This window comes from Saccopteryx leptura, chromosome 2, assembly GCF_036850995.1.
Source record: "Saccopteryx leptura isolate mSacLep1 chromosome 2, mSacLep1_pri_phased_curated, whole genome shotgun sequence".
Taxonomy (NCBI): Eukaryota; Metazoa; Chordata; class Mammalia; order Chiroptera; family Emballonuridae; genus Saccopteryx; species Saccopteryx leptura.
The window spans coordinates 18,992,078-19,006,212 of record NC_089504.1 but is presented as its reverse complement, the minus strand read 5'-3'; positions in this window follow the sequence as shown (position 1 = coordinate 19,006,212).

The following is a 14,135-nucleotide window of genomic DNA, read 5'->3' as shown; positions in this document are numbered from 1 at the left end:
CTTGGTCCTGAGGTGGTAGACCGAAATGTCCACCAGGACTGTGAGTGTGGAGAGGATTTTTGAGCTCACTTAGTCCTGAGGTGGTAGACCGAAATGTCCACCAAGGACTGTAACTGTGGAGAGGATCTTTGAGCTCACTTAGTCCTGAGGAGGTAGACCGAAATGTCCACCAAGGACTGTAACTGTGGAGAGGATCTTTGAGCTCACTTAGTCCTGAGGAGGTAGACCGAAATGTCCACCAAGGACTGTAACTGTGGAGAGGATCTCTGAGCTCACTTGGTCCTGAGGTGGTAGACCGAAATGTCCACCAGGACTGTGAGTGTGGAGAGGATCTTTGAGCTCACTTGGTCCTGAGGTGGTAGACTGAAATGTCCACCAAGGACTGTAACTGTGGAGAGGATCTCTGAGCTCACTTAGTCCTGAGGTGGTAGACTGAAATGTCCACCAAGGACTGTAACTGTGGAGAGGATCTCTGAGCTCACTTGGTCCTGAGGTGGTAGACCGAAATGTCCACCAGGACTGTGAGTGTGGAGAGGATCTCTGAGCTCACTTAGTCCTGAGGTGGTAGACCGAAATGTCCACCAGGACTGTGAGTGTGGAGAGGATCTCTGAGCTCACTTAGTCCTGAGGAGGTAGACCGAAATGTCCACCAGGACTGTGAGTGTGGAGAGGATCTCTGAGCTCACTTAGTCCTGAGGTGGTAGACCGAAATGTCCACCCAGTCCACCAGGAAGGGGAGGGAAATGAGCGACCCCAGTCAGGAAGGTGAGCTGGGGAGGCCAGGCTTCATCTAAAGAGAAAGTGACTGCTGAGGTCCCAGGAGCAATGTCTGCTGTGACCACAGGAAGGCTAGAATGCATTTTGATTTTGATGAGTTGGCAATTATTACATTTTTGAAAATATTAGTGTTGATACTAAATGCACATTTTTTGTTTTTTGGGGTTTTTTTTTTTTGTATTTTTTCTTTTCTTTTTTTTTTTTTTTTTGTATTTTTCTGAAGCTGGAAACGGGAGAGACAGTCAGACAGATTCCCGCATGCGCCGGACCGGGATCCACCCGGCACGCCCACCAGGGGCAACGCTCTTCCCACCAGGGGGCGATGCTCTGCCCCTCTGAGGCGTCACTCTGCCGCGACCAGAGCCACTCTAGCACCTGGGGCAGAGGCTAAGAAGCCATCCCCAGCACCCAGGCCATCTTTGATCCAATGGAGCCTTGGCTGCGGGAGGGGAAGAGAGAGACAGAGAGGAAGGAGGGGGGGTGGAGAAGCAAATGGGCGCTTCTCCTATGTGCCCTGGCCGGGAATCGAACCCGGGTCCCCCGCACACCAGGCCGACGCTCTACCGCTGAGCCAACCGGCCAGGGCCTGTTGTTTTTTTAAAAATACTACATAGGCTAAACATCGCTTGTCGGCATAGCCCATAGGCTACCATTTTGCAATTTCTGACTTTGTCCAAACCCCTCATTCCGTAGAAGTCCAGGAAGCAACAACTCATTGCCCGAAGTCACACCAAACGCTCCTGGCAGAACTGGAATCAGAGCTCCGATCTGAGGCTGAGCCAGACCTTCTCACAACACCACTTCACCCCATTTGGCAAGAAAGGTGGAAAGAAAAAGAAAAAGGGAAGATGAAACATGTTTATAATAAAGGAGCAAAACAGTCCCTATCGTCAGGAAGATGGACACCATCCTTAAAACTTCATCAACTCAACACATTTTTCTGGACAAAGGCTCAAAGGGAAATGACATGCGGACCCTGTCTTGGGACGGAGGGCTCAGTAAGGCACATGGCAGGGCAGGTCCTCCCCCCCAGGGGACACCCCTCTCTAATGGGCAGGGCAGGCACGCAAGCAGTTGTAGAAGAACTTGGAAGGAGCTGGGAGACAGGCAAGTGAAAGGATGTGTGAGGACACAGGGGTGGGGGGACCCTAACCCAGCCTAGGGGTCATGGAAAGCCTTCCAAGCCTGAGCAAGGGAGTTACAGAGGGAGTGATGGACTGATGGATGACAAAGAGAGCAGCAGTCCCTGGAGTGTGAAACCCAAACCACAGCTTCCTAAGGGAAGAGGAAATTTATCATTTGGCCATCCCAAAAGGAGGCGTTTTCATCAATTCTAGCTTCGTGTGTGGGGAAGAAGCGCTCCTCCTTGGTTTGTTCCCAGCCTTCCTCTCATTAAAGACATGGACGAAACAGAAAGCCCCTCGCGAGGTCTGGTGTTGGAGGCACTCCGTCTCCAAAGGGCATTCCAGCGCTGCCGTGGTTGCCAGCCCTTTGGGGGGCACGGACCCCGGGGGGCGTCCCCAGCCCCACCACTTCCCAGGGTGCTCCTGAGTGAGTTACGCCTCTGCTCCGCCCTCAGTTTTCTCATAAAACAGGAATCATAAGAGCACCTAATGGTTGGGTCGTTGTGAAAGTTACATAGTAAAATCCCGAAAGGAGTTTAGAACAATGTCTGGTACCTGGTAACAGTTCACATATTCACCATTATACCTATCAGGGTGGCTGGATTCAGTGATCTTTAATGTCCCTTCCAATGCTGGGGTCATATGACTCGAAGAAAGGATAGCAACACAATTAAAAAGTTAAAAATCTAGTGATCAGGAACCTCTTTATTCAGTGGACATAGGATAATTAGAAGACATTAGCATTCCTGCTTTTAATAAGACCCCAATCCTTTTAGGAAGTTGAGAGTTCTGCATATGATCAAGGGAGAGAAAACAGGAGAGAGAGAAGACAGGGATGAGAATTTCCATGATGAAGGACCAGTACCAGTTTGCTCATGTTTCCAGTGACCATTTGTGAGCATCTCCGTTGTGCCTGGAGTTGTCCTAGTGCGGGAATGCATGACGGATCCAGGTGCAGTGAAAGGGCTGGTGCTAAATGACCTTGGAGGGGCCCAAATGGGACTGGAGAGGGGCCAGTGACGCCACCTCTGTCCCCTCTCATTGGAATTCCTGCAGCAGACCTCTAACTGGCCTCTCTGCCTCCATGAAGGACCTTCTACCCCATTCTCCTCATGGCACAGCAGGTGGCTTTACTCAATGCCAATCTACGCCACTCCACAGCCTGTTCCGTGTCAACATAGCCTACAAGAGCTTACAGCGGGCGACCCAGGCACCCTTCTCCTGACTCATTTCTGACCACTCCCCCTCTGCCCGCCCTTACTTGAACTTCTCGTGATCTCACCTGCAGCCTTTCACAACACTGTTCGATCCTGTTCCCTTGGGAATGGGCTTCCCCTGACACAGCCTAGCTAAACCCTGCTCATGCTTCAACCCTCAGCTAAGATTCCCCTTCCTCCAGGGTGCCTTCTGGCATGCCCTCTGACAAACACACACACACACACACACACACACACACACACACACACACACACACACACCTGTACTAAGTGACCCTCCTTGGAGACCCCTCAGTACCCTGAACTTCCCTATTGGAACACTTACCTTGAGGCATTCTAATGTCCCTCGTCTCGCCGGCATGTTCACCACTGACTCCCAGCATGCCCCACGGTCTCTATCACAGAGCCGGCGCTCAGAAACTGGTGCCAGGCCCCTCCTTCTAGGAATGCTGAACCAAGACCATATGAGCTCCCCAATAGCAATCACCCTGTCTGGTAGATCCAGCACTGTCCCCTACCCTGATCTCCTGAAAGCCCGATTCCCCTCCACTGTACCCCCTTCCTCCTGCCCAGACCTCTCTCCCTCTCCCTCTGTTTTACCTCCCACCAGCTCTGGAATCCGTCCTTGCTCTATCCTGAGGCCTGTGTTCACTCTGAAGCTGTGGCTACACGTGGCCACACAAACTCTGGCATCCAGGCCTCCAATCATCCAGATCCTTGGTGACCTGACAACAAAACATCTGGGCCACTGACTCATCTCGGTTTTCTTTGCATCCACGTGGTTTGGCACAGCACAGGCACTGCCTGAAGGTCGGGCACTGGCTCCTGATGCCGTGACAGTCTTCGTCTGGTCTCTTGAAATCATCAAGCGTTTGTATACATGGACAAGGCCTTTCTAATCAGGGAGCAGCTGGCTGTGGTGGCGGACCTATTTGTTGCACCCACTGTTAATTAGTAACATGTTAGAAAGCAGAATAAGCAAAGGGAGAAAGGAAAGTTAACCACAGGGAGGGTTGATTAGAAGCCACATGTAAAAGCTATGGGCTACGGAGGTTGGATTGGCAAGGCATGATGGGAGAGCCTCAGGTGAAAGGCCCATATCTCTGGGACCTCAGTGAGGTCAGCCATGATCCAGAGTTTCAGGGAAGATGATGTTAGACTTGATCCTTTCAACAAAAGGACCAAATCTTGCCTGGCCAGGCAGTAGCGCAGAGGATAGAACATCGGACTGGGATGTGGAGGACCTGGGTTCGAGACCCCGAGGTCACCAGCTTGAGCGCAGGCTCATCTGGTTTGAGCAAAGCTCACCAGCTTGGACACAAGGTCACTGGCTTGAGCAAGGGGTTACTCGGTCTGCTGAAGGCCCGCGGTCAAGGCACATATGAGAAAGCAATCAATGAACAACAAAGGTGTCTCAATAAAAAACTAATGATTGATGCTTCTCATCTCTCTCTGTTCCCGTCTGTCTGTCCCTATCTATCCTTCTCTCTGACTCTCTCTCTGTCTCCGTAAATTAAAAAAAAAAAAAAAAAAGACCAAATCTTTTCTATTGTTTTTCAACCAACATTTATCAAACATCTGTGTATTCTGGGCTGGTTCTTGAGCAAGGCATGTGATGAGCAGTTATAAAACAGAGTTCTTGCTGTCAAAGGGACTGCAGTCAACTGCAGGGGACACTGACACAAAACCAGAAAATTATGGTGATGCAATGTTTATGTGCAATGTCGCACATACTCACCATGGGAGCAGAGTGGCAGGGCACTTGGTTTGGGTTCAAACCTGGTACTGCCAACTTATTAAAGGGATCTTGAGTAGATCTCATAACCTACCTGGCATGATGATAGTGGACCAAAAAGGATTTAATAGGAGCAATATGGCATTGCGTAAACTGAAAATGGACTTCTCAGTGTTAGTGTCCACCATTAATCTTTCCCAAATTCATACAAGACTGTCTTTGTAAGTTCTTGAGCTTCTGGTCATTGAAAATACATAAGGAGGCCAGATGGTGTCTAGATAAGGGACGTTTAAAGGGACATTCCTGTACTGGGGAAAGGTCTATCAATGGCTGGCGGTCTCTGATTTATAGCACCTTGTTGTGAGTAAGACTAGTGAATTTGGTTCTTGTTCTAGAACATAGACAGTGTTTCAGAATCAGGAGGCTCACAGTCATCTGAAGCTGAAGAATAACCTCTCCCTGCTGGTGGGGTTGAGAAGGTCACTGCAGACCCTGGCCTGACCTCGATTTTCTCATGAAGAATATGTCACCCTAGACCACCAGTGAAGCTGAGGGGGAGTTCCTTCTGCGTTCTCCACTGCCCCTTGTTCTAGTCCCAGTGTTTCGTATTCTAAAATTTCCCAACTCTCCCTTCTGTCTTATTCTTCTTCCATTACCAACTCCTGTTGATTTTACTTCCTGAACATACTTGTTTTCCTCTTCTAGGCATTATCTTTGGTCAGGCCTCGCCGCCTTTCTTTTTTTTTTTTCTTTCTTTCTTTTTTTTTTTTTTGTATTTTTCTGAAGCTGGAAATGGGGATAGACAGTCAGACAGACTCCTGCATGCGCCCAACCGGGATCCACCCGGCACGCCCACCAGGGGGCGATGCTCTGCCCACCAGGGGGCAATGCTCTGCCCCTCCGGGGCATCGCTCTGTCGCGACCAGAGCCACTCTAGCGCCTGGGGCAGAGGCCAAGGAGCCATCCCCAGTGCCCGGGCCATCTTTGCTCCAATGGAGCCTCGGCTGTGGGAGGGGAAGAGAGAAACAGAGAGGAAGGAGAGGGGGGGGTGGAGAAGCAGATGGGCGCCTCTCCTGTGTGCCCTGGCCGGGAATCGAACCTGGGACTTCTGCACGCCAGGCCGATGCTCTACCACTGAGCCAACCGGCCAGGGCCAGCCTCGCCACCTTTCTTATTAGTCCTTTGGTCTCTAGTCATGTTTCCTCGACTCCAACATCTAGTAGACTCCTTTCTTTAAACAATAAACAGAGTGATCCTTTAAAAATGCAAATCTCATAATATCAGCCCCTGATATAAAGCCATTTATTATCTCTCACTGGCCTCAGGATCAAGTCCAAGCTTGCTGAATGTCCTTTAGAGGCAATTCTCCAACTTTTTGATCATTGTGCACATTATACTCTGCTTAGACAAACCAACTGCATCTTTCAATTGGTCTATTCTAGTCCTTCCACAGGACCTTTGCATATGCCGTTCCCGCCACCTGAAAATGTCAACTCTCTCCCATATAGATTAAACTTACGTTTTCTTTGTCTTTGAAATCTTTCCTAACTTTTTCACTCTTCACCCTTCATCTAAGTTAGAATTATCCCTGGAGGCACCGTATTACCCATGTGCACTGGTATCATTGCAGTTTGAATAGGTGATTACACTCATTTCTTTGCAAGATTGTTTTCCTCTCTAACTTTTTTCAGGGCAAAGACAGTATCCCAGCCACCTGACATACAATATTTTTAAAGTAAGATATTAAAACTAACAAACTACCACCTGGTATTTAAAAAAATCAACAAATTTTATACTTGTTATTAAGCGCTTCTATGCTGTAAGAAGTTTGAGGCACTGAGCATTGAGCCAAAGATAAAAATCAAGCAGATTTCAAAATTTACCCTTTTTCTTCAAATAGCTCCCAATCTCCGGACAGGAGCCTGCTAATTAAACTATGTAATTAGTGTCATCATGAAGATCTGAAGAATAATCAAGTGAGGTGAGATTTTTCATTTTCCTGTGCCATCTGGGGACACAGACAACATGACTATCCAAAACCATCACGAACAGAACATTTCCTCAAGCAGGAGACGGTCCCAAGGATGTGTCTGAGGGGTAAGAGCACAGACTAAGGAAGAGCTGCAGATCTTTCACGAAATCTTAGCTCTCCCCATCACGGTTCAGATGGGGGGGGGGTGAGCATGCGGACAGTAGCCAGGGCTCCACCCTCCTCTGCGCAGAAGCTGCAAGCCAGTGGTGGCTGGTCCCGCCCCACAAGGGACAGCACCATGAGATAGAAGGATTCAAGGAGCAGATTCCATCTTGATGGGCTGCCATCTGGAGCTGTCAGACTTCTTTCCCCTAGGCAATAAAGGTGTTGTTTGAAGCTTATTAATCCAGAAAAACAACAATAACAAAAGTATATAATTACCTCAAAATGTATCTGCGTGGGATGGGAGTTGCAGTTACATATGCATAACTTCCCTAGGAATGCGAAGGGTATAACAGTCAGTATTCAAGGACGAGGAATACTAATGAGTCCTTTAGAAAGCACATGCTTCTCTGCGTGGCAACCTATTTTGTCTGCGTTGTAGAGATGTGTGTGTAAGCCCGTGGATTGGAAGCACCCAACGCAGGGCAGCCTCCTTTGCAGGAATCGTGGAATTCCTAGTAGTGTCATTATTCTGATTGACAGGCAGTTGGAGTTATTCATTGTCTTAGCAATATTTCTAGGCTTTGGAGGTGTTTCATTAGCATAATCGACCAGACAGATTCAGCTGAACTAGTGCCATCCACAGGAATTGTGACATAGCGAGTTAGTGCTCTTGTAGGACTTGGGAGACATAAGATCTTGTTCCAGGAAAGACCCAGGTTAGTTGACACCCCCTCTGTTCCTCCATTTTCCCATCTCTAAAATGGGGGTGGGAGCTATTGGACAAGCTAAGCGTCTTTCTAGTTCAGCCTTTCCTGGGGTCTGTGTTTCCATGGGGTTCATTAGCCCAGCCTCATCTTTCTCCACAATGACACTACAGTTGAATAGTGTAAGAAATACACTATTTAATAGTGTTCTTCAGATAAAGAACATTATAACAACAAAATTTCCATACTGGTGAGATCAGGGGTATACAACTCTGCGCTCAGTGGCCCTGATAAGGAAATCGCTATAATCAACCTTAGTGAGGTACGATGCTCACTGATGTCCTTGTAATGTTCCGAAGGCAATTACAGCCACACCAAGCTAGTCTTAGAAAATACCCATCACACAACTATGACTGTAAGGGATCAAATCAAGTACTCCAACTGTTCTTAAAGAGACCAGTTGCCATTGCGATCTGGGTAAGTACTCAGATTGTTATTGCTGATAATAATTTCTATCTAGCTTTCTACTACTTTCAGAAAACTTTTAAATTCACGCATGGCATTTCTTAGTGAGTAAAGAGAGCAAGGTGCTTGGGTTGAGTCCTCATTTGATAGACAAAAGCTGTGCGACTAGAAGAGATGGCGGCCCAGAAGTTTTCAGCATGGTGTATGACACAGAGGGCTCGGGACAGGGCACCGTGAGGCAGGGAGGAAGAACTAGAGCCATGGCCCAAGTGGCCCATCAAGCCAGTCCACTCTGGAGGCCAGTTGTCCTCACTCCTGAGCCTGTGTTTTGTTTGTATAGAAAGAAGAAATAAGAAGGAGAAAGGGGAGAGAGACAGAGAGAGAGGAGGGAAGGAGGGCAAGAGGGAAGAGAGGAAACAGAAGGAGGAAAGCGGAAAAAAGGAAGGAGGAGAGGAAGGAAGGTAGGAAAGAAGAAAGGAAGTAAGGGAGGGAAGGAGGGAGGGAGGAAACAAGGGAAAGAGGGAAGAAGGGAGGGAGGCAGGAAGGAAGGAAGGAAGGAAGGAAGGAAGGAAGGAAGGAAGGAAGGAAGGAAGGAAGGAAGGAAAAGAGGGAGGGAGGGAAGAAGGGAGGGAAAGAAGGAGGGAGGGAGGGAAGGAGGGAGGGAGGGAGGGAGAGAGAGAGAAGGAGGAAGGAAGGAAGGAAAGAGAGAGAGAGAAAGAAAGAAGACAAGGAAGAAGGCTTGAGTTCAGCAGCATTCCTTGCCTGTGTTCCCAAGTAAGCACTGTTTCATTCTTCAGATCTGAATGTCAGCACCTACTGCAAAGGTTCTATTGTCACTATCAAACTAATATTTCACCACCCTGGTAACAGAAAGAAAAAAAAAACAACAACAGGACAAACAGGTATTTATAGCAGAGCATGTTGCCTGTGCAGGGAGTTGGGAAGCCGCGTTAGCGGACAAAGCAAGTACACAGATCAAGTGCACTCGCCGAGGGCTTGTCTCAGTTTCCTTCCCGCCTGCCTGGCATGGCAGACACACATGATGTGGCAGAGAAAATGACAGCTCAAAATCCAGCAATTATGTATTCATTTACATCAAGTCTTAGCTTCTCAGGTTACCTTCCTTATTCCCTCAGGAGTCGATGTTTAAAAAGAGAGAGAGAAAGAAAAAGTTCCAATAAAAATAAAGAATGTCATTTTTCTTTTTCCCTTATGAAATATAGACTGAGGATGAATGAGTCCATTTGGATAGAATGGGATCCCTTGGAACAAATATCTGTGGTTGGAACTGCGCCTTTAAAAGTTGTGTAACTCTCTTGTCTATCATTGCATGGGTTTCCAGCATTGGCAGTGGGCTGGTGCGGGGTGAGCTACAGACACCTAGTGCAGACAGCCACGTCTCGGAGCACGTCCTTGGGTCAGGCGCCATGCCAGCGTCTTCGGGGCCCTATCTCACACGTGCCTTGCATCTACCCTGCAAGGCAGGCTGTTTTAAGCCTATTTACAGATGAGGAAACGGAGACCGAGAGAGAGAGAGAGAGAGAGAGAGAGAGAGAGAGAGAGAGAGAGGTGAGGTCATTTGCCCAGGAGCATGCCTCATGTAAGTAACAGAGCCAGAAATTAAACTCATGCTTGTCATGCTCCAAAGCCTGTTTCCAAGACACAAACTTTCTCCAGATCCTTACATTCTGCTCGGCCAGCGAGGACACTTCCATAAGACTGCGAGGCAGCCACTCTGAGGGCTGCGCCTTCGTGAGGGGACTTGGCACAGCGGCTCCTGTCATTTGTGTAGCCCCACTCTGTGAAGCAAAGGCGGTATTGTTGTGTCCATTTCCCAGATGGTGAGACCGAGGTATAGAAACGAAGAGTAATTGTCAGAAGGATAATGGTGGGAGAGCTGTCCGGAAGGTCAAAGGCATTTTCCTCCAGAGTTGGCCTTGACACTGAAGTGATGGGGGAAGTGTACATTGTCTTCTCTGATAACTAGCAGTGGAAGCATCGGCAGGGAGCAGGGAAGAGCAAAAGCTCATCAGTTCAGCAGCCTCGGCTGAAGTCCTCGCACAACCTCCCACGAGCCGGTGAAGCTCTCGTGCGTCTCAGGGTGCTCATTCAGACACTAGGACTGAGAATCGTGCTGACGTCAAATGGGTCTTGAGAAGATTTGATGGGTTAAAGCTTTGCAGAGCGCATTGTCTTAGAAAGCACGCTAGGAATCTTACTTACTGCATTGTTATCATCGTCGTCATCATCCTTGTGTCTTATTGTCTAGCGGCGTTACTGTCGATAAAGAGAACCTGCATTCTCTAGCCATGATCTGGGGGTATGCTCGTGCATCAAGGGGCATGTGGGGAACCCCAGGCTCGCTCATCTCTTGGTTAGTTCAGGCACTGAACCCCTGAGCATCCAGCACCTCACCTCTCCAGTGGAGCTAGCCAAGATTCCTGCTGTCTCACACCTTTCAGGGAGGTCCCAGATTTCAAATGAGACCATGGGAAATCTCTTAAATGGGTTGGGTACAGAAAGGCTCTGTGCAGCGAAGTCACCTTTAAGTATTTCCTTCTTCTTCTTTTTTTTTTTTTTTTTTTCATTTTTTTTAAGCTTGGAAACAGGGAGAGACAGTCAGACAGACTCCCGCATGCGCCCGACCGGGATCCACCCAGCACGCCCACCAGGGGCGATGCTCTGCCCACCAGGGGGCGATGCTCTGCCCATCCTGGGCGTCGCCATGTTGCGACCAGAGCCACTCTAGCGCCTGAGGCAGAGGCCACAGAGCCATCCCCAGCGCCCGGGCCATCTTTGCTCCAATGGAGCCTTGGCTGCGGGAGGGGAAGAGAGAGACAGAGAGGAAAGCGCGGTGGAGGAGTGGAGAAGCAAATGGGTGCTTCTCCTATGTGCCCTGGCCGGGAATCGAACCCGGGTCCTCCGCACGCTAGGCCGACGCTCTACCGCTGAGCCAACCAGCCAGGGCTCTTCTTCTTTTTAACATCAGAATTCATGCACAAATATAGCTCCGTTGTAAAACAATACAACGAAAAAGTCCCCTAGAAGCCAAACAATACAAAGGAAAAGTCCCCTTGACTCACTCTGTTTGCTTTTCCCAGGCCCTCCCATCTCTGCCCTCAGAGGTACCAAGTGTGTACCATTTCAGCTGCTTCTATACATTTGCCTTTACTTGGGTTTTTGTTTTGTTTTGTTATGTTAGTGATTTAATGTTTTGCTTCTCCAATGAGATATGTGGCTGAACGTTTGAAGCCTTAGGTTCAGAACCCAGACTGCCTGAATTTGAATGGTGGCTCCTTTATATTTTAACACTGTACATAAGCTGTTTAGTTTTTCTGGGTCTTAATACCTTCTTCTATAAAAGAAGGGCATGAATGGTACCTAAGGCAGGACTTGGTTGTGAGAACTGAAAAGGTTAATGCGGCAGACGGGCAACCAGCGCCTGTCGCCTGCGTTCCTCAGCGCGTGTTCACTAGTGTTGTTATGAGACAGGCACACTCATGAGGACATGGGTCAGAGTTGGACACTTGCTACTTAGCCCAAGTCCTAGTACCGAATGGGCAATTGACAAATATTTCTTACATTAGTAAGAGAATGCTAATATTCATTTTTACCTGGGGATGCTAAGGAGTGGGGAAATCTTAGTAGAAAAACAACTAAATAAGAAAAGCTTGTACTAATTGAGTATTAACTCTGCACAGTGAAGTCCTGTCTGCTCAATATATTCAATAGTTATTTAATCCTCCCAGAAGCCCTAAAGGACAGGTCTTATTATCACTGACCTCCCTTTCCTGGATGGGAACGGAGACATGGACAGGGTGCGTCTCCCGCACAGTCAGGATGCAGACTCCCCCAGTGTGGGCCCCACATGGGCACCCTTCATTTCTCTCCGGCCTTGCCTCTGTCTCCAAAGAGTTTGTGACCTGCTTTAGCATGAAGACCCTGAGCGACTTGGGCCGGGAGCAACCACACAGTGTTCTCCCCAGTTACCTTTCTGCCCGATAGCGCTTGCTCCTCTCCCCTTTGGAGGTAAATATAATGGTGTGGGACGTGAAGGCAAGTTCATACCACCTTTGAGAACCTCTGTGCCCTGCGGCCCAGATGGTTTCAGAATGAGGTTGAGACTCCTTGGTGGTTTGAAGCCTGGCTGGTCAGAGAGCCATTTCTAACCTGAGAGCCTGTTTGACATGAAGAGGCAGCCCAGCATTCTAAAGGCCTTAAACAGTCCTGTGGAAGGACCCCAGGCTGCTGAGGAGAATCAGGAGACAACTGGATGGGCACTGCTCTCCGGGGGCACGCCATTCAGGGGTCTTAATAAGACTCCCATTGGAATCAGGATGATGATGTGCAGCCTCGTAATTTCAGAAGTGAATTGTCAACGTGGGATAATGTTCCGAATCGCTTAACAATGGGCAGTTCACAGTCGCCACCCCACGAGATAGAATATTGGCCCTAGAGAACAGAACGGACTTACCAAAGCATATCTACTGACTATCAGTCCAGTAGTTGTCTGCCTCCAAAGAGTTGACAGACTCTCCAAGGAAAAAGGAAACTACTTGTTTAAGGCAACACAGGAATTTAGCGGCAGCAGTAAGAAGAGAGCCTGCGCTCTTGGCTCCTACAACAGCTCCAGCTACTCGGTCAGTCTAGTCAAATCCATGGTCCTTATTCAACACTGCAGGAACAGACCCAAGCGGAAAATGGTCACTTCTCAACATGACACCACACAGCAAGTGTAAATGCCTCTTTCTTCTGAGGAGCACAGGGTTCTTCATGTGTACTAGGGTCATTGTCTAAGACTATTGTTGTTATTATTATTAATTCAGTTTAAAATTAGTGTTTTCATATGTCGTCCAAGTCAGACAATGTCCCGCATTCTCCCGGAATCGAGTGGCATTCTCTATCAGTGGTCAGTAGTTCCATGGACTACACCGTGAAGAGGTGACCACTGCTAAACCACTGAATTTTAGAATGAGCATGGGACATAGCACAATGACACTCCAATTATCTGGATGAAACTTTCAAATGCATCCTTGCTTTAGCTTATCCAAAAGCTTAAGACCATGAGCTTGAAGACAGTGCTCTAAAACTCTTTTTCTTTTTTTGCAAATGGAAGTATTCATATTCATATTACCTGCCTTGTAGGGTTGTTATAAGGACTGCATGGTATAATGTATAAGCACTCATTAACATATAAGCAAACAATAAATTTCAACTATTAGTGACCATGTTGTTAATTCCAGAGTGAAAAATTGTGCTGGACAGCTAGCCAGACCTGGGCCCAATGCCAGGCACAAAAATTGATAACTGATAAATAACTGTCAAATGAATGACTTACCATCATCTGCAATAAAAGAGGCATCATTATAGTAGAAAGAATATTGGTTTGAGAACCAGGAAACGGGATGTCTCGCTTTGGGATGATTTGAATATGTGACTTTGGGAGAATCCCTCCCCCTTTATGAGTCTTTATCTGTAGGTTTCATGGGCTATAGAGCACGTTCTACTTTACAAATATGTATATGACAATGGGCTGGTGCAACACATACTAACATCATCCCCATGAGCCACCTGGGAGGGGTTATGTCCACATGACAAGATAAGTAGCCACACAGGACTTTGCCTGAGAGTGCTGGCTGAATGGCAGGAAGAAATGATGAGGGAGGATGTCAGAGGAGGGGAGATGAATTCTGACTGGTGGAAGCCGTGAGTAAGGTTTCCTGAAAGAGCTGGGATGTTCTTCAACTGTTTTTTTTTTTTTTTTAATTTATTAGGGTGACATTGGTTCACAAAACCATACAGGTTTCAAGTGTACAATGGAATAAAATGTTATCTGCACATTGCATTGTGCGTTCACTGCCCAAAGTAAAGTCTCTTTCTGTCCCCATTTGCCCCCTTGGTCCCTGGCCACCTACCACCACCACCACCCCTTTCCCTCTGGCTGTCATTATGCCATGGTCTGTGTCTGCGTGTTAT